We start from the raw sequence: 23,972 nt of genomic DNA on the forward strand, positions 1-23,972 counted from the left end.
GGCCTTTTTCCAGTGAAATAAGAATGGAGAAAAAAAAATAGGGTGGTTGTTCCAGCTTCTACTAACTTCTAGTTTTGCTCTGTGAACAGAAGGATCTGTACCGAGTAAGAAATAATTCTTCATTTCATATTTGAGTTTTCTTATTATAGTTAAGTTTTTCTCTTTTTGTCCTATTCCATTATTTTTTCCCTGTGTGCCTACTCTGGAAAAGAATTATTGCTCTTTCTATTGTAGCAATGCCCAGAAGCCAACAGAGATCAGAATCCTGATATATTTGGAACTGTACATACAAGTGGTAGAAGCAATTCCTGCTTCTAAGTATTCACATCCTAAAGGGACATAATAAACAAAGTGGTAAGAGAAAAAGAAATATGGTTGTGGTTTGGTCTTCTCAGAATTACACAGCAGGGTAGTGGAAGAAGCAGGAATAGATCAAAAGATGATGGCTGCTGTAGACTTTGCAGCACAACAGAACTGTAGAGTCTAGCAGGGGGCCATCAAGATAGTGGGAGGCTGGAGTGCATGACGTGCAAGGAGAAGCTGGGAATTCTCATGTTTAGGTTAAAGAAGCAAAGGTTTTGACAGGAGATAACTGCTGTCTTCTACTGAAAGGGGTGTTGTAGAGGAAATGAAGTCAGACTTTTCTCAGGTGCACAAAGAAAGGCACAGAGATAATACTCACAGGCTGGAAAAAGGGTAATTTCAAGTGGATGAAAGGTAAAAATTCACCACCACAAGGATGTCTGCACACTACCACAGCTTGCCAGGAGAGGATGGGGAATCTCCATCCTTGGAGATTTTCATAACATGCCTGGATAAAGCCCTGAGCAGCTTGCTCTAACTTTGATGTCAGCCCTGCCTGGAGCAGATACTGAACCTGAGAAGTCTGGAGGTCCCTTCAATCCTGCATCCATATGTGTTTCTGGTTATTCATTGTAGGAATTTGTACACAAGTTCTTTTGCTCAACACGATACTGCTCATCCTCTGAAAACTGGATCTGGTAGGGAAAGAAAATATCTGTGTATCAAGCAGAGAGCCAAGTAGAGACAAGACAATCTGGGAGGAAAAACATGGTACACATTTGCTTACACTCCAGAAATAATTCTGTGAGATAAGCGTATAGAGCTTTTCCTATAGCCAAATACACGTCCTTTTGTATTGGCCAGAGGGGACATGATTTTGTGCTGTCACCTTGACTTACTGGTAGTAAGCCTGTCTGACTTTTTATCTCTGAACTGATCCTCTGGTTACAGAGATAAGACAAGTCATGGACACTCGTAATAACAACGACACAGCAGTGAAACAACTACTGTTGTTAAAACAAATATTTTCCTAAGATATTGGTGAATCTCTTTCTATTGTCTTTTATAGTGAAGCTTGTTTTTTGACATTATGTTTACAAGCCACATCTGTAAATACTTTTCATTGCAGAGTTGGCCTAATCTGTGAATGCTGAGTAGTTGGGTGTGAAGGAAATAGAAAACTCCCGATTAGAGGAGAAAATAAAACAAAACAACAAAACTAAAATATCAATTTGGCACTGAGCAATTTGCCTTTGAAGTCTTTAATTTTCACATTTAATTTATTCTTTTTTGGAAAAAAATCCTTAAGGAAGTGTTGGAATGGTCACTATGCCATACTGTTTCTCCACAACTTTCATGAAATAAGTCCAGAATACTGGTGTAATATATTTAGTTCTGTTTTGATTAGATATTAATTTATACATACCGAACATTATCATTATCACAAGAAGAATGCCACAGGAGTTTTTTTGTTTGACCAGATGTTGATCTTTTTAAATATACTTGTTCATTTTCAGGACGCCTGAGTAAAAGTCCCTAGAACTGGACAAGGTCTTATTTTTCAATAGAATACATGCCTAATTAGTCTGAGAGATCAACAGTGAACAAAGTTCTTTAAAAAAGGTCAGGCCATCCTCAGTTTCTCTAACTAAATAGTTTGCCATAGAACAATGTACTTAATGTAAAACTTTTGTCAGTTCTGCCTGCTCTGTTGTGATGTGGGTTGCAGCCTTTACAATTTCAAACAGTTGTCTTGATTTTGTTGGATTTTTCATCAGATTCTACATGTCTTTGGAAAGAGGCTCTACTGAGCACACATGACAGAACAGACTGTAGATTCATGTCTGTTTCATGTCTGTTAACCTCTGCTTTATCTTTAATCATCAAGCAAAAGGGGGAGGGTGATACCTAAGTTTTATAGCAAGCTCTTGCTTTTCAGGTTGTCCTTACATAATTCATATATTTTACATTTTTATATAAACTGCTTCTTGGACAATTATACATAGAACTACAAAACAAGCTAATTGCTGATAAAGAATATGCTTTTTTTTTTTTTTTTCCTGTGGAGGAGGATGGTATCTCAATATATTATTCCCAAAGTAAAATGTTTCTTGGAAAACTTTTTTGTTTGTGGTTTTGAAACACAAAAAGGTTTTATCGATCTGTGAACTTCCAGCCATCAGGTGTTATAATCGCATTAAGTGAAAACATTTGATCCATAATAAGTTTATTAGGCTTAAGCACTTAGCCAATACATGGGGCTCTGCATGCTGTTTCTGTCGGTTTAGACAGAGGAAACAATGATGGAAGGCACAGTTATTTTACAAAAAAAAATCTTTCAAAATGACTCATAGTTTTGTTTTCTCTCACTACAAACGTTCTAATTTAGTTTATTTTCTGACAGTTTTGGAACTCCAGGGATTGCAGTTGTTCTGTGCCTGAGGCTGTGGCTATTTTTTGTTCTCTAACAGCTCTTTTGATTTCATTTTTTCTCTAGTTGATAGGGAATTATCTATTGGAAATGTGTAGCGCAAGCAATTAAGCCCACTTCTGATCAACTTTTCAGAAAACCCTCTTATCTATGGGACAACAGGATGAAATGTACAGATAACCTGAACTGCATCATTAGTTCTGTCCTAAATTTCTGAAATATTTTGACAATATCAGATTTACTCAACATCTTGAGTCTAACTTGTGATGGTCCAAAGGACTTGTTGAGGTTGGGGAAAATCTAGGTTGGAATCAGTGCCCTTCCTGAGAGGATTTCCTCCCAAGATATCCAGTATGCCCCGGACACTACTATAACCTAACAGATGGCTCTCAGAAACGTGTCCTCAAGCACAGGGAATTCACTCTTCAGCGGTGCACTGAAATCAGAATGTCCAGCTTTTTCTGTTCATCAGCCATCCTGGAGGAAGAATTGTTTTTGCGTGCCTGTCATGTTAAGGGGAGAACAGCAGTGTTACAGGAGGAGTTCTGATCACATCAAAAGATGGGTTAATGAAATTACTGTTAGTCTACAGAGAATAGCAATTACTCTACTTCATTAGATTGTTCGCTTGGACTCAAATAGATTGTTCGCTTGGACTCAAATAGCTGCTCTGATAAAAGTTTATGTATTTTACATCAACTATTTATTGAATAAGAAACTGGAATATAATTTGTCTTCTTCTGAGGTGAGATCCTCTTCAATAAATGCACAGAATCATAAAAAATTGTGGTATAACCAACAGTTTGCTGCCTAGGCTACAGCCTACCAAGAAGAACATCTGCCTTCAATTGTATTTAACATGGCATGAAGGAGCTAGTTTGTCTCTTCTTCCTGCATACGAGCATAATTCCTGCATGGTAGCATCATTTGTTCCTCAGAGGTCAGTATTGGGACTGGCACTGTTTAACATTTTTCTTGGTGACATGGACAGTGGGATCGAGTGCACCCTCACCAAGTGTCCTGATGACACCAAGCTGTGTGGTGTGGTCAACATGATGGAGGGAAGGGATGCCATCCAGAGGGACCTGGACAGGCTCAGGACGTGGGCCTGTGCGAACTTCATGAAGTTCAAGAAAGCCAAGTGCAAGGTGCTATATCTGGGCTGGGGCAATCCCAAGCACAAATACAGACTGGGCAGAGAATAGACTGAAAGCAGCCCTGAGGAGAAGGACTTTGGGGTGTTGGTTGATGGGAAGATCAACATGAGCGAGCAACGAGGATCTGCTGGGTCTTTAATTCCATCAAATTTGACATATACAGACCAGAAAAGTGAAATCCTCCAGGTCTTAAATACACGAGATTTGGCAAACTCTAACATCTGGCATCAACCTTGATCCTGCCTTTTCCTTTCTATGTATTTTTCCCTTGATATCCCATAGTGAGTTTGTACAAACCCTGCATTCTCTTTGCTCTGTCCCAGAATTATATTCTCCTATATCCCCTAGTAGGCCCTAAACCCCTTTCAGCAGTAATCCTCCTGAGTTTGCATGAAATTCAGTATGTACAGAGGACTCAAATCCTTCATTTGGAATTCAAGGAGAGAAATCAAAGTGACAGACTGTCAGATCACTGGCCAGAGAACAGGCTAGAAGACATATGGGATGCCTAATACATACCAGGCATGTTTTTATCCTATGGCAGGGATAGCTTATTTTTTATATTTGCAAGATGCTTGGTTAATTTGTGCTGTGACCTGACCACAGTCTAGCATCCAGAAGTTATCCCTTTTCTGAAAGTATTTAAATAGCTGCATAGTTAGGTTAACTAGAACTAGAATGACTAGAATTGTTTGGTGTCATATGGCAGACCTCAACATTAGAGATCTAGTTATCAATTCTTTTATCTGGATTAAATTAATTAATTATATGAAAAGAACTATGGTTTTCAGAGCCGCTCATTCAAAATTTAGGAAATGGTGACATTAACTCTGCGTCTTGTGCATATGCCTCAGACAAGGATACGTGACTGGCTGCACTGGTTCAAACCAAGGGTCCATATACCCAGCAACTCCATAGCATGCCTCCCAACAGCAGCCAGAACTGAATGTTTAGGGAAAGAAAATAAAAACAGGGCTAGTACAGAGTGATACTGTTCTGTCAAATACAGGGAAGACCACTTGTTATGGGAAAAGAAAACACGCAATTAATTGTCCCTCATTTAATGTGTAAAATAAAATAAAATAAAATAAAATAAAAAGCCAAGTTATAGCTCCAGTAAAAGAAAGAGTGGGGAACTCTCTGGATGTGGTGGTAAAACTGGTGGTAAAAACTATCTCCCAAATTGATATTTCTATTCTGATAACACATTTCCTCGTGCATTTTTTTAATCTTATAGCTAGCTCTATTCCAGGATCCTGAGGCTTTAGTTTCAATATGACTGTCTTCATGGCAATACAATAAATGTGTTTTGCAACATGTCACATCCTTTGTGTAAAGCAAATGGGCACTTAAATCATAGTATCTATCTTTGCATCTGTTCAAAGGAGATAACGCTGCTATTTGTTAGGCACATGCCATTTGTTATCTGTGCAGATTGTTTACGCAGTCGTTTGTGAATGGCTGAGAAAAGCTTAGCATGGGTGTGCTTATGTTAACAAACTGAATGGATGTCCTCATGCTAAGTCCCTTCTTAGAGGGACCTCCCCAGTCAAAGGTTATGTATGCCTTTTTCATTGTTATAACCTTTGATGGATGATCTTCCAGGGATTCATCTAATCACTTCTACAAATGATTTATATTTTTGGCATGTATGGATTTCTGAGGCAATGAATTCTATAGTTTAACTACACTTTCTGTGGAAGAAGTCCTTTGTTTTCTTTTAATCTGCAGTTTGGTAATTTATTTTGATGTTTCCTGTAGTACTTCTAAGAAACAGTGAATTATTCCCTATTCATGATTTTACAGACTTTGTCATATTGCCTTAATTATATCTTTTCCACGCTGAAAGGCCTTAAATTCACTTAATCCCTGCTTGTATAAATGCTGTTTCATGCATTTGATTTGTTGTCCTGTGCCCACCATTTCCACAAAATAGATTCTGGATGGGAAAGTGTACATATGGAAAATGAGGAAATCTTCATCAAAAACTTAACCTTGAATAGCCAGTCTGTTGAGCTCAGTGACACAAGCACCTCTAGTTGTGCAGGCACACACAAGTTTTCCTGAATGAAATTTCTTTTCTTCCTGAAAATGCTTCTTCACTGGCTTCCAACAGCTGCAATGAATAAGAACATGGGCTTGAAAATGTTTCCTTCCCTGCTGCTCAGCCCTGTAAAAAGTCACAGTATGTAGCTGAAGCATAGGCTGGAAAGTGTCTACAAGAATTCTTACTGGAAGCTACCAGATCAAAGCTGCAGAGATTAATAAATAAATAGATAAATAAATAAATAAATAAATACATAGTGCCAGGATTAAGATGAACTGTTGTCTGCTTCTTTATGGTATGTACAAGTTCTAAGTTTCCTTCTCTTCAGACAGAAACTGGAACTTTCCCAGAAAATCCATACTATATTCACAGAAAGATATAGGTTGGAAAAGGCTTCTGCCAGCCTTCAAGTCCAGGCTCCCGCTCAAAGCCAATGCAGTACTCCAGCTCAATCACATTGCTCAAGTCCATGTCCAGATACATCTGACTATCTTCAGTGACAGAAATTTCACCATCTCTCTTGGCAGTCTGTTCCACTGCTTAACCAGCTTCACTGGGATCTTTATTTATAGAATTTGAAATGTGATTCTCATTATTAATTCATGTGAGAAGAGATTTAGAATTTCAGATTTCCTTCAGAGATGCCTTTCAGGTGTCCCAGAGGAGTGGCTGGCAAGAACAGCAGTTGTCACCTTCTCTGTTGACTAACCACTGAGCAGACACAGTCTACCAGAGCAGACTTACTCTTTTCACAGAGTGGTCATCCTAAATTTTGTACAACCTTTCCCCTTTCCGCACCTTTGCCCATTGGCCTTGGTATAGTCGGGCCACTATGACTCACTAATTATTCTGGTCTCTCCTTGCATCTCTTCCCAGTTCTTTGCATTTTATTCTCATTCTCCCGCACCAATAGTTTCAGTTTCAGGCAATTTTCCCCAGTCAGCTCCTGATGCCTCCTTGCAAGTTTGCTCTTGAAACAGCAAACTAGTGGTCTGCTCGCAGCTCAGGTGATTTCTCTCCTCTCATGCAGGGTTCCTGGTCGCCAGCAGGCGGAGTACTGCGATCACGGGAGAGCCATTATCTCCCTTCATATGCAAGATGCTGAAGCAGTGGGGCAGGAGTCACAGGTAAATTTCTGCTCGGTTCCTCAACTTCAAGCTCACTTCAGATGGAGTATCCAAATAATTGCTTGTCTAGGCATCTCAAGAGGAAATGTAAGGATTTTTTTTTTTTCCCAAAGTGTATCAGGTTGTTATATTTGCATGGTTTGTTTTGACTAAAACCTCCCAAACTGTTAAACTTTCTTGTAATCTCATCCACACTGATATATATTTTTTCTTAGTTTTATGTATTGTTTCACCTAAATTTTCTTTTTGGAAAACAACATCTCTAAAAAAGATCTAAACAGTTTCCGCACTAATTTTTCTTAAATGGAGAGTGTGTAGTGTGGGGAGGAGGGGACACCATATACCAAAAGCATTAGTTCCACCAGTCTTCACCCTACAAAACAGATACATTCTGCTAAAGCATTAGTTACAGCATCACAGTAGGCCAAATACTGTAACTTAATAAGAGTCTCTAACTGTCTCCTCAGGATCTGTTATGTATCAGTTTGATATCTGAAAACAAATTGTTAATACAGTAACATCATAAGTATGTAGCTGACCCTGCCCATTGAAAACAAACAGATGCCTGTTACAGGATGGTGGTGTATGCACTCCTTCCTGCCCATGTGACTGTTAAAGCTACCCACGTCTTAAACAACAGCACAAAATTTCAGCAAACAAATAGTTCAGTGCTCTTACAAAGAACCTACAGAAAAACTGCTCTGGCTAGAAGTACCCATGAGACTCTGCTTCTTGCAGGAGTTTGTTTCACCCAGTACCCTATAATGTTCCCAGTGTAATGGGAACAGTTTGTATTGATTATTTCCATAGTCAGTTCTTTCTGGTCTGATTTATTATTACAGTTATTAAAACAATGACAAACAAACAATAGTAATAGGACTTCTTTTGTGGCAGTTCTTCATTTTGCTATGAATTTGAAAGTCATCAGCTGAATGGAAAGTTCCGATCAATTTGCCATTTCATACAGTGACCAATTTCTGAATAAGGTTTTCAAATCCATAAATTAAAGTTTATATTCTGATGGCTGTAGTCAATCAAGGATTTTTGCTAAATTTCGAGTGGCAGAGTTTCTTTTTTTGTTGTTTCTGTATCTATATCCTTTGTTGGCTGAAAACCTAAGTACAATTTTTATGCCAGTTTTCATCCTGAAGTGCTGCCCAGAAAACAAAAAGCTGTTATTTTCTGTTGACACTAAAATTTGGTGCAGTAATGAAGTAGAAATATCATAACAAAAGTTTAAAGTAATTTAGAGAAGCAGATATGAACAACTTTCTCTGTCTTCAAGAGAAGGTTTAAATAAAGCCTCAGCGAAGAAACAAGAAAGGAAGTAGCATACTCTTCAGCTCCCTGGGCTTCACAAGTCACTTAGATCTGATGAAAGGGTCCTTCACTAGCAGCACTCTGCAACCATTTCTGAAAGCATCTGAAAGACCTTGGAAAAGGAAAGAGCCTATAGTTCTGTATGTGCACACTTTAGTTGCACCTGTTTGAGAGGCAAAGGAAGATGGCACATGCATGGAGAACTTACTCATATGAGACTGGAAATCCTTTGTCAGATAAGAGACTGGCACTACTTGGGCCCACTGACAAGGGCTAATGATAGGCCTCCAGAATGTTATTTCTTCTCCCCATTTCCCCTTGCCATCCACCATCAGTATGCAAGGTGAGTGATGACCCTCCAACTCTCATGTTTTGATGCTGGTTGCTGACAAATACTAACACACAGTGACAAACTGCAACGGGTTACTGATGACTAGTTATGGGGCATGCAGATAGCAGCCATGTATGGGTGCATGACTGCCAGGTAAAAACAGCCTCAAAGGAATCTATACCTTTTCTGCATGGAAGCAAAAAGGAGTCTTTCCATTTGATACAAATACCATCCTCTTCCCCCATCACCTCCATGTTCTCATAAGCAATTATTAACATTGCACCATGCTTTATCATTGGTCTTGTTGAAAGAGAGGCCACAATATCTATTAAATATGCCCCCCACACACTTCTTACTTTCTTCATACATGGTTTTCCCCACCTACACCCTACTCAAGATGCACGTCTCCTTATGCTATGGTTCACAGCCTGTTTGTAAGCTTCCTAAATTCACAGAAACTTATAATCCTTTTAATACTTTTATGAACATTCTAAAATCCAAAGAGAATAGGGGCTTATTTCCATCAAAAAATTCCATTATACAATTCTGTTAATGAAAAAAAAAAAAAAAAGCCATGTAGAAATCAAGTTTGTGTACTTATCATTAAAGTATTGCTCTTCACCCAAGTAACTCTCTAAGACACTTTGATCAAAACTGGAACACACAAATGAGTGGAAATCAGCAACCAACCTAATATACATATCTATCTGTCTACCTATCTATCTATATTTCACAAAGTACATGATGCATACTACAACCTACAAAATTCTATCTCCTTACAGAACATTTCAGAACATGTCCATTTAAACTTCATCTGTGCTTTGGCCAAACCAGGCCTATAAACTATACGGCTGTAATAGCTCAGCTCTAATTCTGAGCTACTACATCTTTTAGAGAAAATTTAGCTTCACTCCTGCAGTTCTGGACAGTAGGATACTCAAGTCTCCAGGTGACTATAATAAATATAGACATATATCATCTTTAAGAGTTGTGGAGAAATGTGGAATGCATCTTTAGTGTAGGGTATGCCTACAGACAGACAGACAGCATGAACAGTTCTGAGATATTTGACCTTGCTCATTGAAAACCAAGTCTCTAGAGACTTCATTGAATAAATGCTCAACATTTCTTAATATATATTTCCAGGCTGAGATTTTTCAAAATCCTTTATCTTAATCTGTTTGGTCGATTTCTATAGCAGCAAAAAAATTACCTTCCTGATTAAAATGTCATTTTTCTGGCAAGACCTTTGCATAAAAACCCAACAGTGTCTCAGAAGGACTGTCAGATAATTTTAATGCAAAAACACACATTTTATCCAATTCTTGTCCTCAGAAACACCTGGAATAATTTACCTGAACTTTACAGAAAGTTTTGTCTTGAGGTAGAGCTGTAGGATAAGATCAAATAGATTTGGTGAAAATTATAAATGAATAAAGATAGAATGTGAAATTTCAAGGGAAACCCATGCAAATAAAGTTTTCTAACTTGAAAAATCTACTTTCCAAACTAATTGCATTTTATAGACTGATTTTGAATTTAATAAAAGTCCACTGTTTTGCCTGTCTGTTTTGGTCTCCTGAACAGCTCAGGCCATATGATTTCAACAAGTAAGACTCCTTTTACTGGAAACTGACTTGAAAACTTCAAACTCTAGAGTACCATTACAAACTCTGGAAATTGTTCCAATTGTTTCAATGATTAATAACTTACTGATAAAATTTGTAGTTCTGAGTTCAAATTTATCTAGCTTCATGCTGAAAGCTCTAAATCATGTTTTAGTTGTGTTTTGTTGTTGTTGTTGTTGTTGTTGTTTTTCCTACGGAGAGAGCCCTTTGCTATCTGGAGTCTTTCTCCCATATAGCTAGTAACAGGTTTTCAATTTTGTTTTTGGCTAATTGAATAGTCCTTTTCTCTTAAAGCCCTGGTGATGCGCCTGTTTCTAACAAGAAAAAAAAAAAAAAAAAAAGAAAAACCACTTGCAGAGCACTTCCATTTGGAAGGCTTTTGTTTTTCATATGCAAACACATACAAGAGTATGTTAAATTTAAAGCAAAATGCATTAAATTGACAAAAATATTTGCTATATTCATAGCTGACTTCTCAAGTGAATTCAAAGCTTAAGAAATTAAATAGTTCATATGAGAGAAATGCATGATTTTTTTGATGCCTGCTTTGGGCTCTGAACTGCTTTTCATGAATTTCATCTCAGAAAGCTTTGTCAATTCAGTTTGAGATATTGCAAGACAAGGATTTTTTCAGTGATTAATTTTTTGCATGTTTGTGGGCACAACTGGTAAGTTTCAATTGTAATAAATGTTACATGAGTATATGAATGCAGCGTTGACTTTGCATTGGTTTTATTAAAGTTCAATTTATCTTCATAATTCCTTCCATGACTATTCAAAATTAGATTTCTGTACTAAGTTAATCAGTACACTGGAATATTTCCAGATGAGAAGAAATATATACTTGCAAATAACGCAACGTAAAATTCTTATTATTATCAGAATTGGCTTTTGCAGCAAGTGAATGAGATTCATCTGACTTTTATGTTCATTAAAAGTTTAAAAAAATATATTCTTATAACCAAAGTCATACTATCTTTTAATATTTCTGACAATGAGGTTTTTCATGGCTGGTTCAATGTGGGAGTAATCTAATTAAACATACTTTGTGCTTAAAAAATTGATAGAAATTCTAATTTAGCCAATTAAATGGCTATGCAAGAAGAACAATATATCAGCTGTGACAAAAACTCACCTGTCTGTGGCTTTAATTAAAACAAAGGCCTGCAGTTGTTAATGCCCTCTCAAGTCACTGTAAGCATCTTCTGTTCTTTAAATAAGTATGATGTTCAATAACGTCTTGGTTTTCTTAAATTTTCTTCTGTGTTTTTCATTTTCTCTTGGGGGTGATCTTATAGTCAAAGGTATGGTTTCATATAACCATATTCTATAATAGTTTAAGAGGTTTAACCCATGACTTCGTCTATCAAAGAAATTGCCTTTTTACCCAAGTCGTCTTCCAGCTATATCATTTTTCTTTCTCTCTCTAGTCCCACAAGTCTTCTACTCATAGATGTGAAATAGTCAGTTCAGACACAGTGAATGGTGGGTACTGCAAGATCTTATAAAAGAGGACACTTCCCTGAGATACTGAAGCTGTGTTCAAACCTATTCAGGCTAGGAAATCACTGAACCCAAATGTTCCACCTTCCTAAATGACAACTAAATAATTCTGTAACAAGTGAGCACTTGCAACATCAGAGCTACTTGTAAGTGATCTGAAAATATTCTCAGTATGCTAAACCTACTCTTAAGCACAGTTCTGTGTCTGGTGAAGACTTGAGCAGAACTGACTTCGTTTCAAACCATCTCAGGTGTGCATGCATTCCACTGCTCTCTTCAGACTGAGGTGTGCTCAAGAGTCCAAGCTGACATAGCCTGTGAATGCTAAGGTTCAAAATTAAGATGATTTGAATTATTGATCAAATCTTTTTGTCAAGTTATTCATTCCCTATTTCAGCCTGGGTCCTTAATCTTCATATGCATGCCATGTACTTGGCATCATTCTGTGTAACATTGAGACTGGCAGGCTACAAATTGTATTCCTATTACATACTCTTATACTTACACAGTACAGCTCTATATACAAATTGCACTCCTATATAAACTTATGTGCTTATTAATTCTGAAGACTTAGCATCAGAGGAAAGCAACTCATAGTCCAGAAGGGATGAGAGTCAGAGCCTGCATTTGCAAAGAACTTGCTCTCAGCCAGAACTCTGCTGTAGCGTGAGTATATGCTGGTAACCCTGTGAAGAGCATGCTGGGCAGTTCAGCACTGCTGTTTCCTTGCCCCCAACATGGCACCAAGTAATGCTATTTTTAATATAAGAAATTAAAATGGCCTATTCAAAGGTGCAGAATCACCGAAAAGGCAAAAGCACTAGCTGGGAATAAGTTTGCCACACCTTTCTATAAGCTGCATCAGTCCATTACTAAAATAAATATGTACATTTTTGAAATGCCCTACTATAAAGCTGTAAAGGATTCTGTGATCACGGCAAAAGGCTCTCTAGATGGCGAAAAGGATATGAGGAAGTCTATACTGTCTGGTCCAGGGACTATTGCAGATGGTATAAATGTAGCCTGAAAGTTTCAACTTAACTGCAGAGAGTGATGGTGCAGTGTGTACTGCAGGTACACTACAGGTGTGCCTAGTTCCTGTTTCCTTTCAATATTGAAAGGTTGGACATTGCTCAAAGTATGGTTTTTGTTTCATAAGAAAACTAGGATATGTATAATCACTTATCACTGTAATCTACAGTAAGTATTATATCTACCCATCCATCCAATTTATGCAATGAGTCTTTGAGACATACTTTCATGTAGTGCTTTTAAATTTCACAATTTTTCATCTGATTAAATTATATTCCCATGCTTGCTTTTTATAGGAGTATTCAGAAAGCCTGTCAGTTCCCTGGAAAGACTGTTTGCTCTATCAGCTGGAGATCATACTTTAGATTTTTTAATTGATTCTTAGATTTTAAGGTTGAATTGATTGAAGCATGATTGAAAGGTAAAAATAGATTTAAGCACTTCCTTTTTATATTCCTAAGCTTCCTTGATTTCTTGATTAATTAACTATGACAGAAAATGTAATTGAAACATTGTATTAACTTTATATCTCGACGTTTATCGAAATACTTTACTCTAAATAAATTTTGAAGAGGTTACATTTATAACCTGAAACTATAGGCACAGACAATTCAAATGTGAAATAACCCCAACATCAAATCATAGCCCTAGAATTAAGTATAACTGTCTCAGAGGATGTTTCCCATTATTATACATATTTTCATAATACTGATACATCATTTTAGTAACTGAATTCCCATTGTGATTTAAGACAGATGCTCCTAACTGCCATCCCTCATCGTTAATTTAATCTATCAGGTTCCAATTTGTCTAGAACAGCAAAGAATCCAAAGTATATTCCAAGCTATTTCTACCTAACTCAATTTCTATATTAATAAATCCCTTAGGTTTCAGTACAGTTGCACAGTCTGCAAAGATGTTCTTCCACAAAGGGCAAAAAGACTATGGGAAGACCATGAGACTGTTTTGATTTAGAGATTTATATTTAATTATTTACTTTAAACTGATCTTACCCAACACTTCACCAAGGGCATGCCACCTACTGGAAAGTGATCAAGTTCACTTGCGCAGTAATTCACCACATGTCATCCAAGACTTCATAACAGACTGTAAATCCACTCTCAGGCTGTTACAGTTGTGGAGCTCAACAGGTCACCTCGAATCACTTTGGGTGCATAAGGTTGTGAATGAAAGGTGGAATAAGAAAAGTTTGGGTGCATGAACAACCAGTTACTGACTCCCAGCTTCCCAGCAGATGTGTAGTTGTTTTGTTGAGCTTCAGGAACATGTTTCTTCATTCTTCTGTGTCACATTTCCAGTTAAGTTTGTCACTTCGTCATTCAACAGGAGTCTTTCATTCAACTTCAGCAAGAGTCTTTCAGACTTCAGTTTTCTTCTTTTCCCTGGCTATGCAGTTCTTTCCTTACAGTTTGCCCCAGGTGAGATAGATGTGCATATACCACAGCTTACTACTTCTTTGTCTCTCAGCTCCCTGTGGGAGCTCTGGGAGCTCCAGTAAACCCATGCAGAGTCTCCAAGGCACCAACGCTTCCCTGTGCACCATGCCATCTCATCTCAGAAAGATCAGCCTTGAAGCAAGCCTTTCACCTTTTTCTGCATAACCTGAAGTTGTCTCCTCAGCAAGCTCACAAGAGATTTTGCAAAAAGAAACACTATCCATTCTCCTTCTTCCATAGCAAATGTTCTTCCAGAGTCTTACCCAGGTCTGCAATATTCTATTGTTTGCAATGATTTCATTTTGAAAATACACAGCTGTGTAGTGAGGGAAATCAGGAATTTTGCTAATTTGGGAGGCAGCAGTGGAAAGGTGTTGTGCTAGAGATGTTTGTGGGATAAGTTTAGTAACTCAGTGCTTAAATACCTTATGATTAACACTGCTGATATTTTAAATTGGTATACTAGCTATTATCTCATACGAGAAAAGGACTAGTCACTTCTCTGAGATAACATCTCATACTGCTTCTGAGTATGAGCTTTCAGAAAAGAGTGGGCACTGCCACAGATTTCCGTGTTTCTAACTCAGTAAGCAAAGAGTTTAATGAAGTGTTAATATAACAGATAAATGGACTGGGTTTTGGAGATATAACAAATCAGAAGCATTCCTACTGGAATTAGCAAGGTACCAGTGTAAAATCAGGCATAGAGAATGTTTCATCTTGGAAATCTGAGAAAACAGATATTAAAGGGAACTGATCTTAAAGAGAAGAATAAAAATCAGTTTTACTCTTCACTGATATGTAACGTTCAGAAAGTTTTAAGACTTTCCTCTAAGAAAAAACTATTTTGCAAAGATAATTATTTCAATACATGGCTAGTGATAATCCACAGAAGTGAGTGCACAAATCAATAGAAGTTTTAAGGGAAATGGTTCAATACTTATGGAAAACATGAAAAATTAATGGAATAATTCATTCATTTTTCCCCTTATTACCATTTAGATGAGCTCAAAGTGAGCAGTTAGCACAATAAAATGTGATTACTTTTTAAACTATTCAGAAAGATCGGAGTAAATGGCAGTGTCTAAGTATCATATCACAAAGTATTTAGAATGCAATTTTTGGTGTGAACTTATTAAATAGTATGCCTGTATAACAGATGTTTTAATGATGAGAAAAGATGAAAAAAGTGCTAAAGATTAGTTTCCATTTTCAGGGGAATGAGAAGCCTTATATTTTGCTTTTGCAGCAGTAGCAATGTCAGAACTCAGACTTTCATCAAATATATCATAATACATGACACAGAGTTTGAAGTTCCTTTCTCTTGAAAGCACACTATTATGAGATTATTTTAGCTTTCACTTTTGAAGCCAATTAAAAAAAAAAAAAAAAAAGTTGAAAGTATCCTCTAACAATCTCTAACAGCAAATACCAGAGAATTTTTTTTAATCACTTGCTTTTTAAGACCTTATTATTTCATGAACCCCAATTTATTATTTCAGATTGCTTGCCTATTTTAGCTTTATAGGAAACACAGACTCCATCAAAATATAAACACAACTTTAGGTCTAAAAGTGAGTTTCATACAGTCCAAAAAAGACTATAGCCTATGTAATACCAGGACAGTCCTCCCTGTGATGATATACTTCAAAACAGCTGGTGTTATGATAGCGTCATACTTGTGAGGTCACTCTCAGTACCTCTGAAAGGTTGTGATGATATGGGGAGGTTCCTGAGGACTGGAAGAGAGCAAATGTCACTTTTGCATTCAAGAAGGGCAAGAAGGAAGACCCAGAGAACTACAGCTCAGTCAGTTTCACTTTGATCCTTATGAAAGTCATGGAGCAGCTAATCCTGAAAACTATTTCCAGACACAGGAAGAACGAGAAGGTGATCAGGAGCAGTAAATATGGATTTATGAGGGGGTAATCATGCTTAATCAACCTTTTATGATGGGTTCATGATCTTGGTGGGTAAAGAGAGAACAACCGATGTTACTTATGTTAACTTTTGTAGAGCTTTCAGCACTGTCTCCTGTAACATCCTCACAGTCAAGCTGATGAAGTACAGGCTAGAGAAGTGTACAGCAAAGTGGATTGAAAACTAGCTGAACTGTCAGGCTCAAATGGGTCATGATCAAGGGCACAAAGTCCAACTAGAGGCCAGTCACTAGTGATGTGCCCCAGGCATTGATATTGGGTCCAATCCTGTTTAGCATCTTTGTTAATGAGTTGGATGGTGGACAGAGAGCACCCTCAGCAAGCTCACAGATGATACAAAGCTTGGAGGAGCAGCTGATGCTACCAGATGGTTGTGCTGCCATTCAGAGGGACCCAGAAAGGTTGGAGTGATCAACAAACAAGAACCTTATGCAGTTCATCGAAATGAAATGAAATGAAATGGGGTAAGAATAACCCCATGCACAACAGGAATAAATACATACTGAAATAACCAGGTTATTAGCTGGAGGCTAGTTGGCTGGAAAGCAGCTTTGCAGAGAAGCATTCCTTAAGCTCCAGTAATTCTATAAATCACATATCTTAGTTGGAAGAGCAACATGGTGAGATGCAAGCAGTTAAGGAGACTTTTGGTGTCTGTCAAAGACAACTTCTTGATAGAAGCACTCAGTGGTCTAAACAAGGGTGATGCAGAGTTGGATCTGCTATTCACTAACAAGGAAGTGTTGCTGACGGGGGTGAAAGTTTTAATGACAGCTGACACAAATTCTGATGAGGAGGTTGAAAAGAAGATGGAGCCAGGTTTTTGATGGTGGAAGTACCACAGACAATGTATGTGCATGTGCTAAAATGCAAGAGATTTAAACTGGCTGTAAGGAGAACCTTTTTCACCATGAGGACAGTCACCTAGTGCAACAGGTTGCCCAGAAAGCTTATGCAGTCTCCATCTTCGGAGAATTTCAAAACAAGACTGGATTAAGCCCCAGTTAACCCGACCTGACTTCATTTCGCTGAACCTTCTTTGAGCACTAGATTCAAATATATGACCTCACAGTTAGCCACCAGATTGAATTTCTATTTCAGTATTTATATGTTTCTATTATTTTGTTAATGAAAAATGACCTTTCAGAAGGGAAGAGTAGAACTACAGAAATTTTTAAAAACTCATTTTTTTAATTAATAATATTCATTGCATAAATCTCCCATACTCTGGCCACTGTATTTGACAGATAACTCATTAGTCATTTTTCCCCATATTATGAAGGTGAAATTATGTTGCTATTTATTTCTGTGTGTTCCCAGTCATGCAAATTTATTTAAATAGCTTTAAATGTATTAAAGAAAACAGTTGTTATCTGTGCTGACCTTGTAGCACGCATCATCTCTTAGATATACAGTTCTGTTACATTTTTAAGAAATCAGTCAAACATTATGCAAATTACCTTGTGTTTCTGATTATTTAGAACACTCTGCTGTGAACCTGTTTTCCTGCTTTGCTTCAATTAACGTCTGTTTAAGAGATTACTTCAGCCCTCAGAATTTTGTTCGAGGCTGTACACAATACTTTTCAAACTTTGGACTGAATTTATCAACCCAGTTTCTGAGTGTCTGTTCATTTAAAAATGATGATGGTTGGCTGCAGTGTGCACTATTCTAAATGGTTAAAAAAAAATTGTTCCTGGTGGTACTCAGTATTTGAAATGAAGAGCAAATAATATTTATTCTACTGCTAATATTTCAGATTTCTTAAAAAGTTCACAAAGATTATTGAAAGAATGTACCTGAAGAGCTGGATTCTGGCACTCTCCTGTCATGTTGGCATGGTACAGAAGGAATACCAGGAAGTGTGGGAAACTTTGTTGTATAAATTTCCTCAATAAAAATGGGATTCATTATATTCTAGCCTGAATGTCCACAGCCAGTATTAAAAATATACAGGATTTTTTAAATGTTTTTTATCTGTTTGTTTTGTTCCTCATAAAGGGCATGGCATGTGAGGTTGAAATAATGGAATCTTAATGAATGTTTTTCACCGGTAAGGTTTACATTCACCACCAGGCAGCACCAAGAGAACCAGGGGAAGCTGCTAGAAAGGGCAGTACCACCGAGAAGACATGAAGTGGGAAGGGACAATTATAGTTTGGGAGACTTTCAAGGCTGTGCAGTGGGAAGCAGAAGATGTCTGTTTCTTCAGAGAGTGCAGAAAAGGCACAGCACTTGCTCCCACTCTTGAAGATCAGAAACTTCTTTAAAATGTTATCTTAGCCTGTGAAGACAGCCACAGTGATCTGCCAGAGATGTGGGGAATAAAGGTGTTCCCTGGCAAAGTGCAGCAGTAAGTTTGGATGTATGGCATGCCCTTGTATAACATATATTCTTAAACATCTGAAGTGGAATTAAAAGTTTCAGCTCCTTCTATCTTAAGAGCAAATACTGCTAATTATTTGAGCTAGCAATCTAGAAACTGAGCAATGCTTTTCAGTGAGCATGTGCCTCCAAAATATGCCAGTAGAATATTTTACTGTCGTGACCATTTTTGTTGTCTGTGCAGAAAACAAACATGAAAGGGCAGCTTAAGGCACAGTTGGAAGGTCTCTTTAATTACTGCTTTTGGCAGAATTTATTTCCAGAAATGTTATCACAGAATTGGAAATAAAAATGTCTCCTGGCACCACAAGAGCATTTTCAGATATCACTCTCAAATGTGACACTTCTGAACAAGTTGGAGGAAAAGTAAAAAGAGAGAGAGAGAATATTGTGCCCACTGACATCTAACAAAATACTATAACATGAAGAAAAAAAATTTACAAGAGATACTTTCTGTATCACCACCACTTACAGTACAGAAACAAACCTTAATCCCTCAAACACCCCTGCTAAACTATTAAGGCACAGTCAAATTGCTTCAGTTTGTGCCAATTCATTATATTTTTTAAATTTCTGCCTTTGAACATGGACAAAGTGCCTAAGACTTCTCACTGTGGACCTCTTAGCTTTTGTCTCTGCTGTGGATAGAGAAGATTCAAGTCCCTTTCAGACTACAACTAAGTCCAGGCAGGCCTTGTATCATGCAAGATACCAGATAAGGAAAGGCTTGTACAAGAATGTAGAGAAAAACGAGAATCCAGCAACTGTCAACTACCTCCCAAAATTTATAGCTAAGCTTTCTTTCAGCAGTCTGTGAGACTCCTGTGACAGGTTGTGAGGACATCTGAAAACATACTGTGCTCTCAGCTGCTCTTTGAACTGCTCCGTAGGTACATTAGTATACATCCTAAGCACTTTCCTTTGCTCTCTGATCTTAGCATCTCTGGAAATGCTGGAAATGCATTCTGTTATGAAAGTACATTTTTTCCCAATATGCTTCCCAGTGCTTATCTCGCCATGATTTGTTGACGGGTGGAGGTCCCAGATAGTGGTGCCTGATGTAATCATCTCTGATGCTTGCGATTCTGGCTCAGCACATGGGCACCAGATGAGGCAGAGCATACTGCAGGTGGGTGAGGAGGATTTCGGACCTCGAGACAAAAAGCAAATGTTTGTAGTAGGAGGTGGTGAACCTGGGGCTGGATTCCTGGCTTGGGCAAGTGAGACCTGTGATAAAAAAGTGGGAAAAGTGGGGAGGATGAGTGTGGGGTCCCATTTTACATAGGTAGGTTCTTACGGCTCCAGAGACTGGTGCTGGAGCTTCTGCTGCCTCAGGTACAACCTCTAGGCCAATCTATTTCCCCTGCAGGTAGGTAGCCAGACCTGGATCAGTGCTTATGTTGACTGAAAACAACATCAGAGAAAAGTACAACCTCTTTACATGCTGTACTATCCAAGTACAGAGTTCTTTTCAAAATTACAGGAAAAGAGGAAAGAAAAAAAGGAGAAACAAGTTGCCAACAGAGTACTGGCATCAGTGAAGTGCTTTATGGAAATACAGACATGCTACCCACCCATTGCTAAGGTTACCAGCTTACTATCCTGTTGTCTTCACACAGAAGCTGGCAGTAGAAGCTGGATTTTGTGAAAGAAGGGAATAATGCTTTCAGATATTTTTAAATCATCTCATCATTCTCATCTTTGTTCTTGAAACCTTCGTTATAATTTAAGCTAATTACAAAATAGAGAGTGACAATCATACAAATCATGGACAAATAAGGGTCCTGGACAGATAAGAGAACTTCATAAATAAGGGTCCATATCTCCGTCTGTATGGTTTCGTAAAAAGCTTTTCTCTGCATCTCTATATGCCAGTAATATTCAAACTAATGTGGGCATGTTATCTCTGTTCTCTTCAGTTATCTTCAGATCAAATGTGGACTGAATTTCTTATAGGTGAAAACACTGTTTTAGCAAATAAATGGAGAGACGAATAGTCTTTTTATATCTAAAACCACGAATATTATTCTATCCTAAAATATACTGCCACAAATACTTTAATTCTTCAAAACAGAATCTAGACTAAGCTTTTCACTAGCTTTATTGGCTCTTAAGATTCATCTTTAAAAATTACGCCAATAAATTTAGAAATGCATTAGATGCAGTTACCATAATTAGATTTTACAACATTTGGAATGCTTTGTCAAAAGACTTTTGAGGATCAAAGACATTTATTTATAAAAGCTCTATTTCAAGTGTAATCCAATCTTAATAATGAAAATGATAACAACTGAGAAATGAGGAGGTAGAGAATATAGATGAGCATTAAAGGAAACAGATTGGGGTCTTTCTCAACATACTTTTCCAGGTTTTAAATAAGTTAAAAAGTTCTCGTCAATGCCTATGCTTTTGTTACTTTGAGTTACATTGTGATCCATGCAGAATGCAAGCTACATTCTGGTGCCATGAATCATTGATGTCTATTATAAAATTATAGTCATATTAGCTCACAATTTACTATGACCTTCTATACTAGAAAGCAAATAAGACACCCCCTTAGAAGACAAGTGTGTTACCTGCTGTCTTTGCTAACCCAAGAGACTGACAGTTCTGCAGCAAGAAGTAGTAACTGCATGACACACTCAGAAAAAAAGAATATATAGCAGTGTACGGAATATTGCAGCCGTAAGTAGACAGGGGTGTCTTTGCAATTTCAAAAGTATTGCTTGCACCTGACCTTTTAACAATCCTTTTGCTGCATTGGCCATGCTGCAGGTGTAGGAGAAATAGAAGAGTACACTCTTTTACAGTTCTGAATACCAGAAAGACTGACTGTTCCATCGCAGGGCACAGGGAGTGCTTTCCCAGAATTCTCAAAGGAGACTTGCCTGCAGGCATCTAATCTGCAGAGGAGCAAAGTGATAGAGATAGCAATAATATTTGATAGCATCTTACCACTGACTTGTTCATCTTAGTGTTCTGCTTTTCATGTTTGGCTCTACTACAGAGCTCTGAAATATTTAACTGCCTTATACCTAAAAGAATCCAGCCTGGTATTAAGTGTCATAAATGCAATACAAGTTGTAAATAATCATTGTATATCTCAAAATGTAAATACTGGATTGCACCTTGCTTAGCATTATGGGAAGCAAATGTCATTAATTTTCTATACAGCTAACGTAAGATACTGCTTTACTTCAGTGATTCACATCAGCACTTCCCAAGGCAGAAAATTCCACACAGTGATCTGCAGCATGTGAGACACTTCCATGTATTTCTGAGCTCAGCAGCCACCACTGTCCCAGAATGCCCCCTCATCTTCTCCTTCTCGGGGATTAATGTAATGTATTTAACCGTTTTCTCCTAGCATACTCATGCAGTCCTATGCCTTTTCTCAGCAAAGTTTGTTATTAGTCCTGGTGGTTTTTATTTACTTACCACTAAGTGGTGTAACTGAGATCATAGGATAACAGAAACACTTAAACTGGGAGCAATTCTGGGGTCTTCTGATTCAAGCACAGTTCCAAGCAAGACTATTCAAGGCCAGTTCAGGTTCCTCAATGCCTTGAGTTCTGAACATCTCTAAGGGTGCTGATTCCACAACCTCCTTGAGCAACCTCTTCCACTAATTAAATGTTTTTATGGTGAAGAATTTTTTCATATTCCGTTCAGAATTTTCCTTGTAAGTGCTGCTTCTTGACTTTTCTCTGTTGTGCTTGTGAGAAGTCATGCTTCCCATTCTCTATAGTTCCCCTTTAGGTGATAAAATAATGGATCATTCATGCAGAGAGAAAACAAATAAAGAAAAGGAGACTATTGATAAAAGAAGTAACTGTGAGCATCTTTAGTCCTGATTTCACAGTTAAGAGTTGTTCTGCTCGAGTTTTTGCTTAGGGAAAAAATAATAATAATAATAATGCAAACAATTATTAAAATAACATGTTTCTTTCTCTTTTTCATTAATCACTTGTCTTCCTGTACGTGTAATCTTTGTGCAGATCTATCAGATCTCTCAGCAAATCTCTCTTCCAGATTCATTGTTGCACTAAGTTCTATCAAATAGGAAGCTGGTAAGATTAATTCTTGTGCTTTGAATTCTGATAATATTTTCTCAAGGGAAAAAAATAATTCACATTCTTTTTTTTTTCCTCTTTTCTCTTGGATAAGCTGAAAACATAGTCTGATCGCCATGCTAAGACTGAGAATTATGAGCTGGGATTTGGAGATAGCACTACATTGTATTAGCATATCTTCTGCCTGATGAGAGGTCAGAATAAGAAACTACTGTTGAATCAAAAGGAAGTGTCTCCTTAGGAAGAGAAAAAAGGAAAAAAGAAGAGGGAGATTTAAAAAAAAAAAAAAAAAAAAAAAAAGAGACAGAGAGAGAGAAAGGAAGTTCCCTTCAGCCTCCTTGGGGATTTTTTTCTCTTTCTTTATCTCACAGGTTGAGGAATATACAGTTGCCTCCAGATGAGAAGGTGAAGATAGCCTTCAGTGGAATAAAAAGAGGTATTTAATGAACTCTGCTGATGATATCCTTGGTAATAGAACAATGGATTACAATCAAATGCCTTACTTGCTTTGTATTCACAGGAGCTCCACTTACTAGTAGAATTTAATGTTCTACTAGTAGAAAATTAGGTTATCCATCCTGAAAGCACTTTCTAAGTCATGGGAAGAGTAAAACAGACAGACAGGCAAAGTCGAAAAAATGTTTTGCTCTTGCATTGCTTTTGTTGTTGTTGTTTTTCTTTGTTTGTTTGTTTTTATAAAGGAGTTATACACAATACTCAGTTTAGATGCCAAACACTGAAATGCTCTCTCTATGAACTGATGCATGATACCACCTCCCCACAAGGTCTTGGAGCTATTCCCCTTCAGTATGCAAAAGGATGAAAAGTGTCATGGGGGAGTGGTATGACAGCGCATATGTTTCTCACTCAAATTACCTACAGCATCATTCCTCCAATGTACAGTGTAACAATTCCGTATCACAAGAGGCATTCTACTCCTCAAAGCCTTAAACGACATGCCCTTTCAAAGTCTGCCACCTAAACAGTATGATTTATGTATTTCATAAAGGATCTGCTAACTCCCTTCCTATTCATTCTGTTGCACAGTTGTTCTGCACCAGCAGGGGTGCAGGATTCTTTCTGGATCTCAGTAAGAATGGCACAGCAGCAAATGGAGTAACAAAACTGCAATAACAACAACAACAACAATAATAATTATTATTATATTATATTATTATGCAAGAGAAAGAGGAAGAAAAATACAGAGACTGAGTAAATAAAACATCCCGTCAGAAGCT

General features: G+C 37.5%; 1 long non-coding RNA gene across 1 annotated transcript; it reads left to right on the plus strand.

Moving 5' to 3' along the window:
- Positions 1-19,710: 19,710 nt before the first annotated feature.
- On the plus strand, positions 19,711-23,854 carry LOC121065629. Its single transcript, XR_005817205.1, has 4 exons — positions 19,711-19,790; positions 22,421-22,522; positions 23,106-23,170; positions 23,782-23,854. It is a non-coding gene; the product is annotated as an uncharacterized LOC121065629 (long non-coding RNA).
- Positions 23,855-23,972: the final 118 nt, after the last annotated feature.

The sequence above is a fragment of the Cygnus olor genome, chromosome 2 (genome assembly GCF_009769625.2).
Source record: "Cygnus olor isolate bCygOlo1 chromosome 2, bCygOlo1.pri.v2, whole genome shotgun sequence".
Taxonomy (NCBI): domain Eukaryota; kingdom Metazoa; phylum Chordata; class Aves; order Anseriformes; family Anatidae; genus Cygnus; species Cygnus olor.